Genomic DNA, 12757 nt, shown 5'->3' with positions numbered 1-12757 from the left:
CAGATCAGATCAGATCCCACATGCCCCACATGCCCGTTCGGCGACGAATATCACACTGTAAAGAGTCTACTTTAAGACCGGAGAGTGCGTGGGCGTGGTGATGGTTGGGGTGGGTGCAGGCAGGAGTACGAGTAATTGGTAATTATCGCAATCTGATAAATGAAACAATAATTAATGAACCTACACTAAGCATATATTTTAATATGTAAGCCTTAAAGAAATACAAACAGAAAGTATGAATAATAATAAACAAAGAAAATGTGTGACTTTAGTGTTTTTCAAGGGTATATACATATGTATGTATGTATTTGCATATGTAGGACTATATACTTGCATATGTAGAGGCTATTTCTTATCTAAACTTTCGTATAAAGCAACGATCGGTCAATGTTCTACATATATGTAGATAAGACTAGCGCCGCAAAACAGTTCTTAAACAGTCTTAAAGCATTCGACAAGTGCTGTATTGTCGAAGGAACTTTCTTTGTGTTATATATGTACATATGTATGTACATATGTATGTATTCTGTTTCGTCGTATGAATGAATAATCTATAAATATATTTGCTGATTAAACAAGCGAACGCAAACATTTGCCACTTTTCTTGTGAGTCAATTCCCGTGCCATTTCTCGACCGCAAATCCATCGAATAATTTCGGTAGTACTGCTGGAATGTACCTCCTATCAAAGACTATACAATACCAAGATGTTGCATGAGGAACAAATGCTTTTTCAATTTTCGTTTGACGCTTCATGGTACGGGCGCGCGGGTCTAGTACTTCAATTCTCTTTTACGCTACCTTCGCCTCCGAAATGCTACTCGGCTTCGTCAATGCCTCGGTTAGCGTCGAGTCGGTGTGAAAGCATGTCAGTGTCTGCGTGCCGAAACCGTAGGGCAGCGCATGATGCAATTATACAAGGTGGTCTCGTCGGGAGCCGAAGTTCGTTCGTGTTGTCCCTTATCGTCAGTGCATGCTTGCTTGTTGATGATGAAGGTTGTTCACGGACGAATTTTTTGATATATTCTTAACCCTTATGTCCCGTCAACAACAAAATTATAAAAAGCATATAAAAAATACCACAGAATTTGAAGTAATCTTTATATATTATGTAAAAGAACATTTTAATATGACTAAAAATGTTGAAGAAAAATTATTAATGGCTGCATAAAATTTAAATATTAATATATCAGTAAAATCATTTTATTTTAAAATTTTAAAACCCACGGGCCTGTTAAGGGTTAATCAACATCAACATATACCGTCTCACTCACACTCACTATACTATGTGCCCTTTACTCGCACTTATTGCTAGCATACGTTAAGGGACTAACTTTTGCCGACGAGACCACCTTGTATAATTGCATCATGGGGCAGCGTGGTCGCTGATGTCTTTGGCTCGGCACAGTGGGGACTCAGCCGAAATAGTCAAAAAATTGTATGAGTGCTTTAGATAAATTTAATGTACGCATCTAATAGAGAATTTTCCAATCGAATTTTCAAGATAGTTTTAGTTTAGGAGATAGTGCTTATGCACTCAAAGTTTAACATTTTTTCAGTGTGCAAATATTTATTGAACTCATATTCACTAACTAATTTAGCAAGCTGAGACGGTCAAAGGTCCCACTGTGCCGCTCCAAAGACATCGGCGATCCGCGACCACCGCTTTGACGGTGCTGAGGCTCGAGAGTCCAGAATTATTTCGTTGCTGGTGAAGGCATTGCCGAACAGACGAAACCGATGGGCAGCGGGGTCGCGGTAGAGACGAAGTACAGGCGAAAATGGAATTGAAACCCCGCGCGCTCCCTCGTGCCTTTTGGGTCCTAATGTTAGGACCCGCCATAGAACAGCTTTTTGGTCGCTCATGCAACATCTTGGTATTGTATAGTCTTTGCTCCTATGCAAATTCCATTCGAAAATTCGAGTTTGATAAGATAAAAACGAAATGCTTGGAATAACCGTACGGGTACTTGTGTAAGCACAATGTTTTGGCTAATGATTTTGGTGTACACTTCGTATATGGGAGGTTGTCTCCGGATAGGCCCGGGCACGTCGGATACGTTCAACATGCGCCACAACCGACGCGGCGACCCGTAGTCATTACAATTCATTGATCAGCGAGTACTTTTAATTGTTTATAATTTTTTGAGCGACGAGTATAGTATAATTTATTCCACTGCTACGTGACTGGGCCTCTCCATGCCCATATGGGCATCGTTTGGACATAGTTGGACAGTTTATCAGCGAGAAAATGCTGTTTGCAGGCCCTGCCCTAAAAGAACATTGTGTAATGGTCCAGTACTCGTAAAAAACGATTAGGAGATCCGAGTTATTTCAGCCGCCTGCCAAATAAGGGCCGACATGGACACGTTACCTTGGAGTGCATTTCGGTTTATTGTTGAATTAAAATTAATTGAACTTGGGGCTACAGCAGCAACTACTCCGACTGCCAAAAGTTGCGCATAAATTTCGTGTACGCCTCTGTCAGTGTCGCCTCAGAATTCAATTTCAATTCCAAGGAAATCTGTGAGACGGCGAGATGTCATCATCTACAGTCGCTACAGTAGAGATCTGCTGGGACGCGTATCTAATTAGTTACTCCGCAAACGAGCACTGCACCCAGTGGCATAGTTTCCAATTGGCACTTGATCTGAATTGCAACTTGTCCCAGTTCCAGCGCCAGGTCTAGTTCCAGCTGCAGTTCCCATTTGCCCCATGCCCATGCCCATGTCTGGGCGTCCGCTCTGTTCGTGTGCTCTGCTCTGTGAATGCTAAGCAGTCTCCACTGTATTCTCCACTTAATTTTGCATTGTATCTTTTCTCTATTTGTGTTTTTCGTGTGCTTTTATTTTGTGTGTTTCGGCGGCAAACAAGTTTTGATTGCTTTTGGCTGAAAATGAGCTTCAGCACAGAGCCGACACGTTGTAACATTTCCACGATATATTTCTATACGTGAGTAGGGGGATGGATTGGAGGGGATGTCGAGGTCACGGCCGGGGGGGATTCTTTGGTTCCGTTCTCATTCGGTAACTTGGGGGGGTTCGTTTGACCGCGTCTCGACTCCTACTACATAAACTTTAAATTTTTTAGAATCCTGTGACTCTACCGGGAGCGAACTCCGAAAACAACACTATGCCTATTCCGAGCATAACGGACATTAAATGGCACAATCATAGGGCGTACCCGAAAGTACTAGGGGCTTTCGTCGGCGTGTTCCAAACTCTCGCGGGCGTGAGGTCTTGCGATGGAAGTCGACCCACACGATTCTATACCCACCCTTCTGTTGGACAGAATTTCGCTGCCGTTGCAAGGGAAGTTCTTGTACCGAAAAGTAAAAACGCAACCATTCATATGTAAGGTTCGATGCAGACTGTCGCGCGTCTCTATGGCGACAACGAAATTTTCGAATTGTTCTGGAAGGCTTGACAACAAAACAATTGAGCGCAGTTCATCATTTAGCTCGATTCCTACTGACCCAAGGCCATCAAGAATATCCACGAACTCATTAATGTAGCTTGAAATGCTTTGCCTTTGGTCCATGCGCTTGCTTAGCAATTTCTTGTACAGTTGAACCTTTCGTACAGGTCCACTTGGTTGATGAACACTCTTTAATTTGTTCCATGCTTCGGACGACTTACAGCAATTTTTAATGTATCCCAACTGTGAAGTTTTCACACTCAATGTGATCATGGCCAGCGCCTTTTCATCCTTGGCCTGCCAATTCACACCTTCGGGAACATTCGTTGGTAGCAGGTCACCAGATGCCACACTCCACAATTCAGCGTGCACCAACACAGACCGCATTTGAATACACCAGGAGTCATAATTTCCCTCCTCTAATTTGTCTATTTGATACATCCCGCTCATTGCTGATTATCGTTTAGTCTCTGAGTCACACCGATGTTAATAGTTCGTAACTAAAACAATCACTTTACTTTTAATTTACAAAATCCGAACCTGGGCCCATAACCTGTTGGACAGAATTTCGCTGCCGTTGCAAGGGAAGTTCTTGTACCGAAAAGTAAAAACGCAACCATTCATATGTAAGGTTTATTTGTGACTAATAAATGCTCTGCTCGCAGGCAGATAGAGACCGAAACGAAAGGGAGAACAAAAAGGGAGATAAGAGAACGTCGCTTCGTTACGTCTCTCACTCATACATACGTCTACATACTCATATGTCTGTCAATACATGCGTGCATTGCTAGAGATGGTCATTCTTCAACACCCTTCCTCAATGCGTGCATGCTTCCATTTAACTCAATTTAAACTTAACAATTTTGTAAATTCGACATGCTTTCTCTTAGGGAGATTCTTGGTCAAGATATCTGCAATCATATCTGTTGTACTAGCATACTTTAACTTAACTTGACCTTCTTCTACAATCTGTCGTACAAAGTGATATCTAATATCAATATGCTTGGTCCTTGAGTGATGCACTGGGTTCCTAGCCAGCTCTTGTGCGCTCAGATTATCGCCATATAAGGTAGTTGAGGTAGCTTCATCTCCACAGCCAATTTCAATGATTAAGCGACGTAAGAATATGGACTCCTTACACGCAGCCGACAGTGCCATGTATTCTGCCTCCGTGCTGCTAAGTGCCACGCTGCGTTGTTTCTCAGATCGCCAAGAAATTCGGCTACCTGCCAAAAAATAAACATAGCCCGTATACGACTTCCGGTTAGTTCGATCGCCGCCCCAATCCGCATCCACATATCCAGTAAGTGGCTGGTGACACCCTTTGTAGTGTAGTTTGAAGTTCATCGTCGCTGCCAAGTACCTCAGAACGTGCTTCACACCAGCCAGATGCTCTGCGTGCGGATCTTTGTTCCTCTGGGCCAACTTTGCAACTGAATGCAAAATGTCCGGTCTGGTTGTGAGTGCCAGCCACATCAGCTCACCAATCATGGATTGATACATGACAGGATCAACCTTTTGACACTGCTCATTGGTACAATCCACCTGGAACCCCGCATCCAACGGAGTAGCCACTGGTCTACATTTGTCCATGTCGCGAGCTTGCAATAGTTCCTTGATGTATTGCGAGTGGCCTATGGTGATAGGCCCAAGCTCACCTTCACGGTGCACCTCCATGCTTAAAAACAGCTCTGGAACACCTTTGTCGATACATTCGAACGCATTTGAAATAGCCGATTTGATACCGAGCATGTCCTCTTTGGACTGACATGCTATAAGTAAATCGTCAACATATACCAAGATTAACGATAAGTTACCTTTCCCTCTCTGCTGGTAGAGGCACGGCTCGTTGTCACAGGAAACAAAACCCAGATTAGTCAGGACGCCATTCAGCTTCGAATTCCATTCCCTTCCTGACTGCTTCAATCCATATATTGCCTTTTTAAGCAGCATAGCCTTCGCTGGATAAGCTCGATCAATGTACCCTTGTGGTTGCTTCATGTACACCGTATCGCTCAGGTCACTGTTGAGGTATGCCGTACATACATCCATTTGGTTGACATATAATTTCAATTCTGCTGCTAGCGCAAGAATAAATCGCACGCTCTCCAGTCTGCAGACTGGAGAAAATGTTTCCGCATAGTTTATGCCGTACTGCTGGGAGCAACCTTTTGCCACCAGCCGCGCCTTGAATCGTTCGATTTGACCATCTTTGTCGCGTTTCAGGCTATATACCCATTTGCATCCAACTGCTCGTTGTCCTGCCGGTAAGTCTGCCAACTGCCATGTCTCGTTTGCCATTAATGCCTCATATTCGCGTTGCATCGCTTCGGACCAATGTGATGCATGAATACTGATCAACGCCTCCTCGTAGGATACTGGAATCTTTACGTCGCTGGCAACCAGAACACCAAGAATGTTGTACTCCTTTCTCGGACGGCCAGGTTTGCCGGTCCGAATCAGCCTTGGTCTGCCAGGTCCAACGCGAGGAGCTGGCTCATCTGACTCAACCTTTTCTGTTGCGCTCTCGTACCCATCAGTACCGCTGCTACTGGGATTCTCCCCGTCAACGCTTGCACCATGGCTGCTGTCTCCACCGCTGCTGTCAATGTCATCAGTATCGCCGCCTTACTGCATGCTAACTTCTGCCTTCGGAAGTTCGAATGTGACTGTATCCTTGTCGTCTTGGATCTCGTCAAAGAGAACATCTCGCCTCTCAATCACCTGATGAGACACAGGGTCATACAGTCGATAGCCCTTAGCCGCTACTGAATATCCAATCATGCGATATTCTTTGCCTTTTGGTTGAAGTTTACTCTTCCTTGGACCCTTGTCCAAAGCTACTGCAACGGAGCCAAAAACCTTTAGATGACCAACAAAAGGTTTCTTACCAGTCCACGCTTCCATAGGCGTCATACTGGTCAGCGCCTTGGTCGGTGATCGATTCCGTACATACACAGCTGCGTTGACTGCCTCAGCCCACAAGGATTCGCCTAATCCTGACTGGACCAGCATACATCTTGACATTTCCACCAGAGTGCGGTTTGCCCTCTCAGCAACGCCGTTTTGCTGTGGGGTGTACGCCACTGTCAGCTGCCTCTCAATCCCATTAGTTTTCAGAAATTCATCAAACGATTTGTTGACAAATTCACCGCCATTGTCGCTCCGGATACATTTGAGACTTTTCCCGTTTGCCGTTCAACCAGGTTTTTGAACTCGACGAACTTCTGGAAGACTTCATCCTTTGTCCGCAGGAAATACACAAATATACGCCTTGATTTGTCATCGATGAAGGTTAGAAAATACTTTGATCCAGCAAGCGACTGTGTGCCAAAGGGCCCGCACACATCTGCATGAACTAGTTCCAATATATCTTGAGCTCTACTGGTGGTTGCAACAGGAAATGGTTGCGCATGAATCTTGCTGACCATACATGTTTTGCAATTCATATTCGCCGGTAAAACCATATTTTCAATGCCGCGCACCATTCCTTTGCTGATCAAATCTTTCATATTACTGATGTTCAAGTGGCCGTACCGTTTATGCCACAGGGCACCATCAGCCTTAACCGCCGCAAAACAGTTGTTTTGTTTTCCTCGAAACATATACATACAAGTTTCCAGCTCTGTTCGCCTTTACAATGCATTCGCCATTTTGGATAACTCGTGCATATTCTTGTCCAAAAGTGACGAAACATTTATTCTGTACAGCGCTGCTCACCGAGAAATAATTTCCATTCATTTCGGGCACATAGAGAACATTCTTTAACAGCAGCGTGCATATCTCTGTCTTCAGCTCTACTTCCCCTTTTCCTTCAGCTTTTAGGAAACCGGAGTCAGACAGACCAATCATTTCTGTGTGTTTCTCGAACTTTGTGAATAACTGTTTCTCACAACACATGTGGCTTGTATCACCACTATCCAAACCCCACATACTCTTTTTCAAATTATCTGCGTCCAACGCATTTAATAGACTGCACTGCTTGTTCTCCACTCTTGCTGCCCTTTCCACATTTGCGCTCTCCTTCTTACACTGAGCCTTCATATGCCCGCGCTCACCACACTTGAAACATATCATTGTATTGTTTCTGTTCTTTAGCGCTCTGTGCGCGGCCGGCTTATGTACTGCGGTATATGCCTTTGCGTATTCCTTTTGATCTTCTGTGTTTCCCTTTCGTTCGCCTTCTTCCTTCAGTTTTAGGCATAGAACATCGAAAGTCGGCAGACTGTCGCGCGTCTCTACGGCGACAACGAAATTTTCGAATTGTTCTGGAAGGCTTGACAACAAAACAATTGAGCGCAGTTCATCATTTAGCTCGATTCCTACTGACCCAAGGCCATCAAGAATATCCACGAACTCATTAATGTAGCTTGAAATGCTTTGCCTTTGGTCCATGCGCTTGCTTAGCAATTTCTTGTACAGTTGAACCTTTCGTACAGGTCCACTTGGTTGATGAACACTCTTTAATTTGTTCCATGCTTCGGACGACTTACTGCAATTTTTAATGTATCCCAACTGTGAAGTTTTCACACTCAATGTGATCATGGCCAGCGCCTTTTCATCCTTGGCCTGCCAATTCACAACTTCGGGAACATTCGTTGGTAGCAGGTCACCAGATGCCACACTCCACAATTCAGCGTGCACCAACACAGACCGCATTTGAATACACCAGGAGTCATAATTTCCCTCCTCTAATTTGTCTATTTGATACATCCCGCTCATTGCTGATTATCGTTTAGTCTCTGAGTCACACCGATGTTAATAGTTCGTAACTAAAACAATCACTTTACTTTTAATTTACAAAATCCGAACCTGGGCCCATAACCTGTTGGACAGAATTTCGCTGCCGTTGCAAGGGAAGTTCTTGTACCGAAAAGAAAAAATGCAACCATTCATATGTAAGGTTTATTTGTGACTAATAAATGCTCTGCTCACAGGCAGATAGAGACCGAACGAAAGGGAGAACAAAAAGGGAGATAAGAGAACGTCGCTTTGTTACGTCTCTCACTCATACATACGTCTACATACTCATATGTCTGTCAAAACATGCGTGCATTGCTAGAGATGGTCATTCTTCAACAGAGCCATCTCACAAAATGATGGAATGTTAGTTATAAGTGAAAAAGTTTGTGAATGTAAGGAGAAATACTATTTAATGAATAATTTTAAAAGTGAAACTTTTAACAATTACGCACAAATAAATTTAAAGAAGACCTGTTTCACCAATTTACTTAATGGCTTTAAAGCCAACTGCACTAAAAAAAGGGAAAAAAACAAAGAAATAGACATCATTCAGGATGGTGCCATATTAGTTTCAGGCAAAAATATCGTAGACAATACTACTTTGTTAGGATCGTATCTCCTTATATTCAACAACACAATTGAAATAAATAATATAACCCACATAAATGATAAGGGTAAAATTCTAAGATATATATCGCATCATAGATATAGCGATTTTGAATTAGTTGATTATATACAATCGAATGATAAGCAATTTTCTTTTGATAATTATAATATTTTAAATCCCCTTATAACATTAGGTAATACGGCCTTACCATTAACAACATTATTCTTAATCATTTTGATATTGATAATGTTATTTTACTTCGTCTATAAATTAACCAAATTTTTACTTATTAAATCAATAAGAATACCGTCAGAAGAAATAGTGGAAAGCAACATTCAAATACTGTCAGAAGAAATTAGAGCTCTATCAGAACTTCAAAATGTATCGGGACGAAACATTTAAGAATGGGGGGAGTTAACGTACCCAATTCTATTGGGAAGAGATCTATCCTCGAACTAAATTTTTGGCACAGTAAGCTTTTTAAACTTTCTGGCCACCGTGCGACCCTTTCGATAACGATATATGGTAAAAATAAATTTAGCCAACCAGATCATAGTATTTAGTATATATATATATTAAATTTGTTTACAAAAATTCAAACTAAGCATTAGTATTAAATAAAAAACTTTAAAAAGTGTATATTTCGTTGAACAAAATTATTGGCACACTAGGCTTTATACATTAATTTTTCAGTATTATGTCCGATTGGGCAGCTCTTTTTTTGGAAATATGGCAGCCTGGTTATCCCGTTATTTAAAATTTTGCAAATTAGCATTTGGAAATTTAAAGTTGCGCTTAAATTGGGCTTGTTTTGATTTTTGCTGTCAATATGCCACCGAAACAAAAGGAAACCACCGTAGCGCAGAGGAAAATAATCCTGCACTTGCATAATCAAGGCAAATCGTATGCGGAAATAGGCAAAATTATGGAAAGAAGCCGCTTCACAATAAGGAGCATCGTTCAACGCTTTAAGGGAGCCTCAAACTTGGAGAGCTCTAAACACACAGGTCGCCCAAAAGTTTTAAGCAACCGCGAATGCAGCCAAATCATTCGCAAAGTGAAATTGAACCCCACCATATCCTCCACACAGATCGCTGCTGATCTAAAAAAAGACATTGGGACGGATGTTCACCCGATTACGGTACGCCGAGTACTACACGAGGCCAACTACCATGCGCGTGTGGCTCGACGAAAACCTTTGATCTCGGAGACTAATAAAAAAAAACGTCTGAACTACGCCAAGGAGTTTATAACTAAGCCCAAAGATTTCTGGCAACAGGTGCTATTTTCCGATGAAAGTAAATTCAATATTTTCCGATCGGATGGATTCCAAACAGTGTGGAGAAAGCCAAATACCGAGTTCGACAATCAAAACATAACTCCAACTGTTAAGCATGGTATGTAAGGTTTATTTGTGACTAATAAATGCTCTGCTCGCAGGCAGATAGAGACCGAAACGAAAGGGAGAACAAAAAGGGAGATAAGAGAACGTCGCTTCGTTACGTCTCTCACTCATACATACGTCTACATACTCATATGTCTGTCAATACATGCGTGCATTGCTAGAGATGGTCATTCTTCAACACCTTCCATGATTTCCAGTGGTGCGAAGGTTCTGGAAATCCCTAAAATTCTTACCCTACCCCATTACGTCACCCTGTCCCTAGGAAATTATAAGTCTACTCCATGTTCATTGGTAATAAAATTCAATATATTTCGTTGTACTTCATCATAGACATGTTGCTTCAATCAAAAACTAGCAAACCAAGTTTCACTTCCAAAAATAACACAAGTATTGAACTACAATCAGCAGGCAACTCAAGAAAAAAAATTAGTGGAATGAAAAAAAAATAGGAGGCTTAATCCCTAAGGAGGAAAAAAAATTTATAGATATACATAGGTATATATAAACGGTGGAGTATAAATAGAAAAGATAGGAATATAATATAGGATATTCGAAATAAGTAAATTAGGTAGGTATAAAGGAAAAAAAATAAAAATCAAAAAAATTTTCAAAAGCAGCGGGGGTCATACCAGCGATCAGCAATGGTGAGCCAAAACGAAATTTAATTAAACATTATAAATTTATTTATTTTTTTTTTTTTCTATGTTGGTTAGTGTGTGGCTTGGCTACGTTTCGATGCATTAAAAGAATGCAGGGAATGCGAGCAAGGCAAGCTTAGCAGAATTGGCACCGAAGAGACCGAAAAGCTTCGAGCGTGTGGAACGCAAGCGTTGCGCTCTCTTATCAGCAGCGGCTGGCCGCTGCGCATGCGTTTTAGATTTTCACGAAGACAAGCGCAAAGGAGAAAATTGAAATTGGGTCACTTACGGCTTTAATACAGTGGTCCCTCGCTGAAAGGCGCCTTTCGTTGTGGAGCTGTGGAAACCATGTTAATGTGTGCCCAGGTCGGAGGGGGATTGGTAAATAGGGGGGGTATGAAAAAGGGGGGGGGGGGGGGTGATCTCTATGCCCTCTATGCGCGTACGTTAGATATGGCGCAAGGGTTATGGCCGGTGGAAGTTATGTCGCCGGGCAGGTGGATGCTTCAACGACTCCAAAAGGAAAACAAATCTCGGCCCCACACCAAGGTCGACTCCGAAGAGTACTCCCGTCAAGGGTGGGAGTTTGGTGTGGGTGGGGCAGAACTTTGGGAGAGCCGGGGGGCTACCGCTCGGGGCCAGGGCCCTATGGGCGAAACAGAACCAAAACCACGAGGGCTAAGAAAAAAAAACTAAATTTTCCCTACAGGGCACTTTAACATACCGGTTTTTCGGACTTTTCCACGGAGACACGAGCGTTCGGTTCTCCTGGCTGAGCTGCGGGACGCACGGGTTTGCAACAAGAACAACACTTGCTGGCGAGACGAGGCAAATATGCACTTTTCGCCAGGGTAGTTTCTTGCCAGTTTTCTCGGCGCACGGTTATTAATTTTCGCCCGATTTTTGCGGCGCGCCCACCGTTTGAGATTTTCCCCGTTCCGTTTTATTTCTTTTCGGTTTGTCTTTGTGGCACTTATTTGGGTTACTTTTCTTTTCTTTTGGGCTTACACGTGGTCGATTTAGTTATATATTTGCTACCGACGCGGAGATAGCCACCGGCTGCACAGATTCAAATTTTCGAAAGAGAACGTTCTGGTGCTTTTGCACTGCTTAAATAAGAGCTTGCCGATCTTAAAGCTCGGCTTCGAAAGCTCCGTTGCGATGCGCTGCACAGCACTTACGGCAGCTCAGCTCAGCTGTTCCCTACCTCGAGCTTGCTTGCACCCACCCCAACTATACTATGACCTGCAGCGATAATTGGCCCAAGGTTATTGCATGCGATATCCGAGCACCATAGCGATAACCTATTTTGAATCGGTATTGTCCAACCGCAACCGTTACAACGTCGTTGCTCATACGACGCGTATGACGTCAGTCTTGAATTAGGCAAGAATTGGGACTGTTTTTCTTGATAGACCTGCCGGGTATAAGTAACTTGTATTCACTTGTATTCGTCCACCCTCGATCCGGAGGCCGAGCCGGGGTTCTCTTGGGAGGCACTCCCACTTTGGGCATAGCCGCTTGCCGATACTTTTCATTCGCACTCACCAAAGGCCGTTATAAATCAATTGGGCTATTGCTCATATATAAATCTTGATCCGAATGGAGCTTACTCAGCTCTCTGGTCGGCTCTGGAGCTTGGGGTCTGGTCTGGTCTGGACTGGTATTGGCGGAGGCGCCCACGTAGCGCCGTCGGGCTAGACGAGTGAAAAAGTATCTCCAAACCTGGCGAACATGCTGCTGCTGACTAATCAACGTCAGATACTATTCATAATTTAATTGTGCATCCGCCAGACACAGTCGGAGACCAATTTTGTATTTGCCGATCTGGGTTTTTCGATGGTTCTGCGCAGGCGCACGCCCTGCACCTTCGCGTGTGTCTGCCCGCCTCTCTGCTTCTGGCTCTTAATGTCCCTCTTTGTTGGAAGTCTGTCGGTCATCATACATC

The 12757-nt window shown here is 43.2% G+C and overlaps 1 long non-coding RNA gene across 1 annotated transcript; it reads right to left on the bottom strand.

Annotated features, from left to right (window-relative positions):
* Positions 1–1866: 1866 nt before the first annotated feature.
* On the bottom strand, positions 1867–10598 carry LOC117193814. Its single transcript, XR_004474711.1, has 2 exons — positions 10353–10598; positions 1867–3276 (listed from the first exon to the last, which is right to left on the bottom strand). It is a non-coding gene; the product is annotated as an uncharacterized LOC117193814 (long non-coding RNA).
* Between the last annotated feature and the right edge of the window lie 2159 nt (positions 10599–12757).

The sequence above is a fragment of the Drosophila miranda genome (assembly GCF_003369915.1).
Source record: "Drosophila miranda strain MSH22 chromosome Y unlocalized genomic scaffold, D.miranda_PacBio2.1 Contig_Y2_pilon, whole genome shotgun sequence".
In the NCBI taxonomy this organism is placed as follows: Eukaryota; Metazoa; Arthropoda; class Insecta; order Diptera; family Drosophilidae; genus Drosophila; species Drosophila miranda.
Note: the sequence above shows the minus strand (reverse complement) of the source record. Positions and strands in the feature narration are given on the sequence as shown.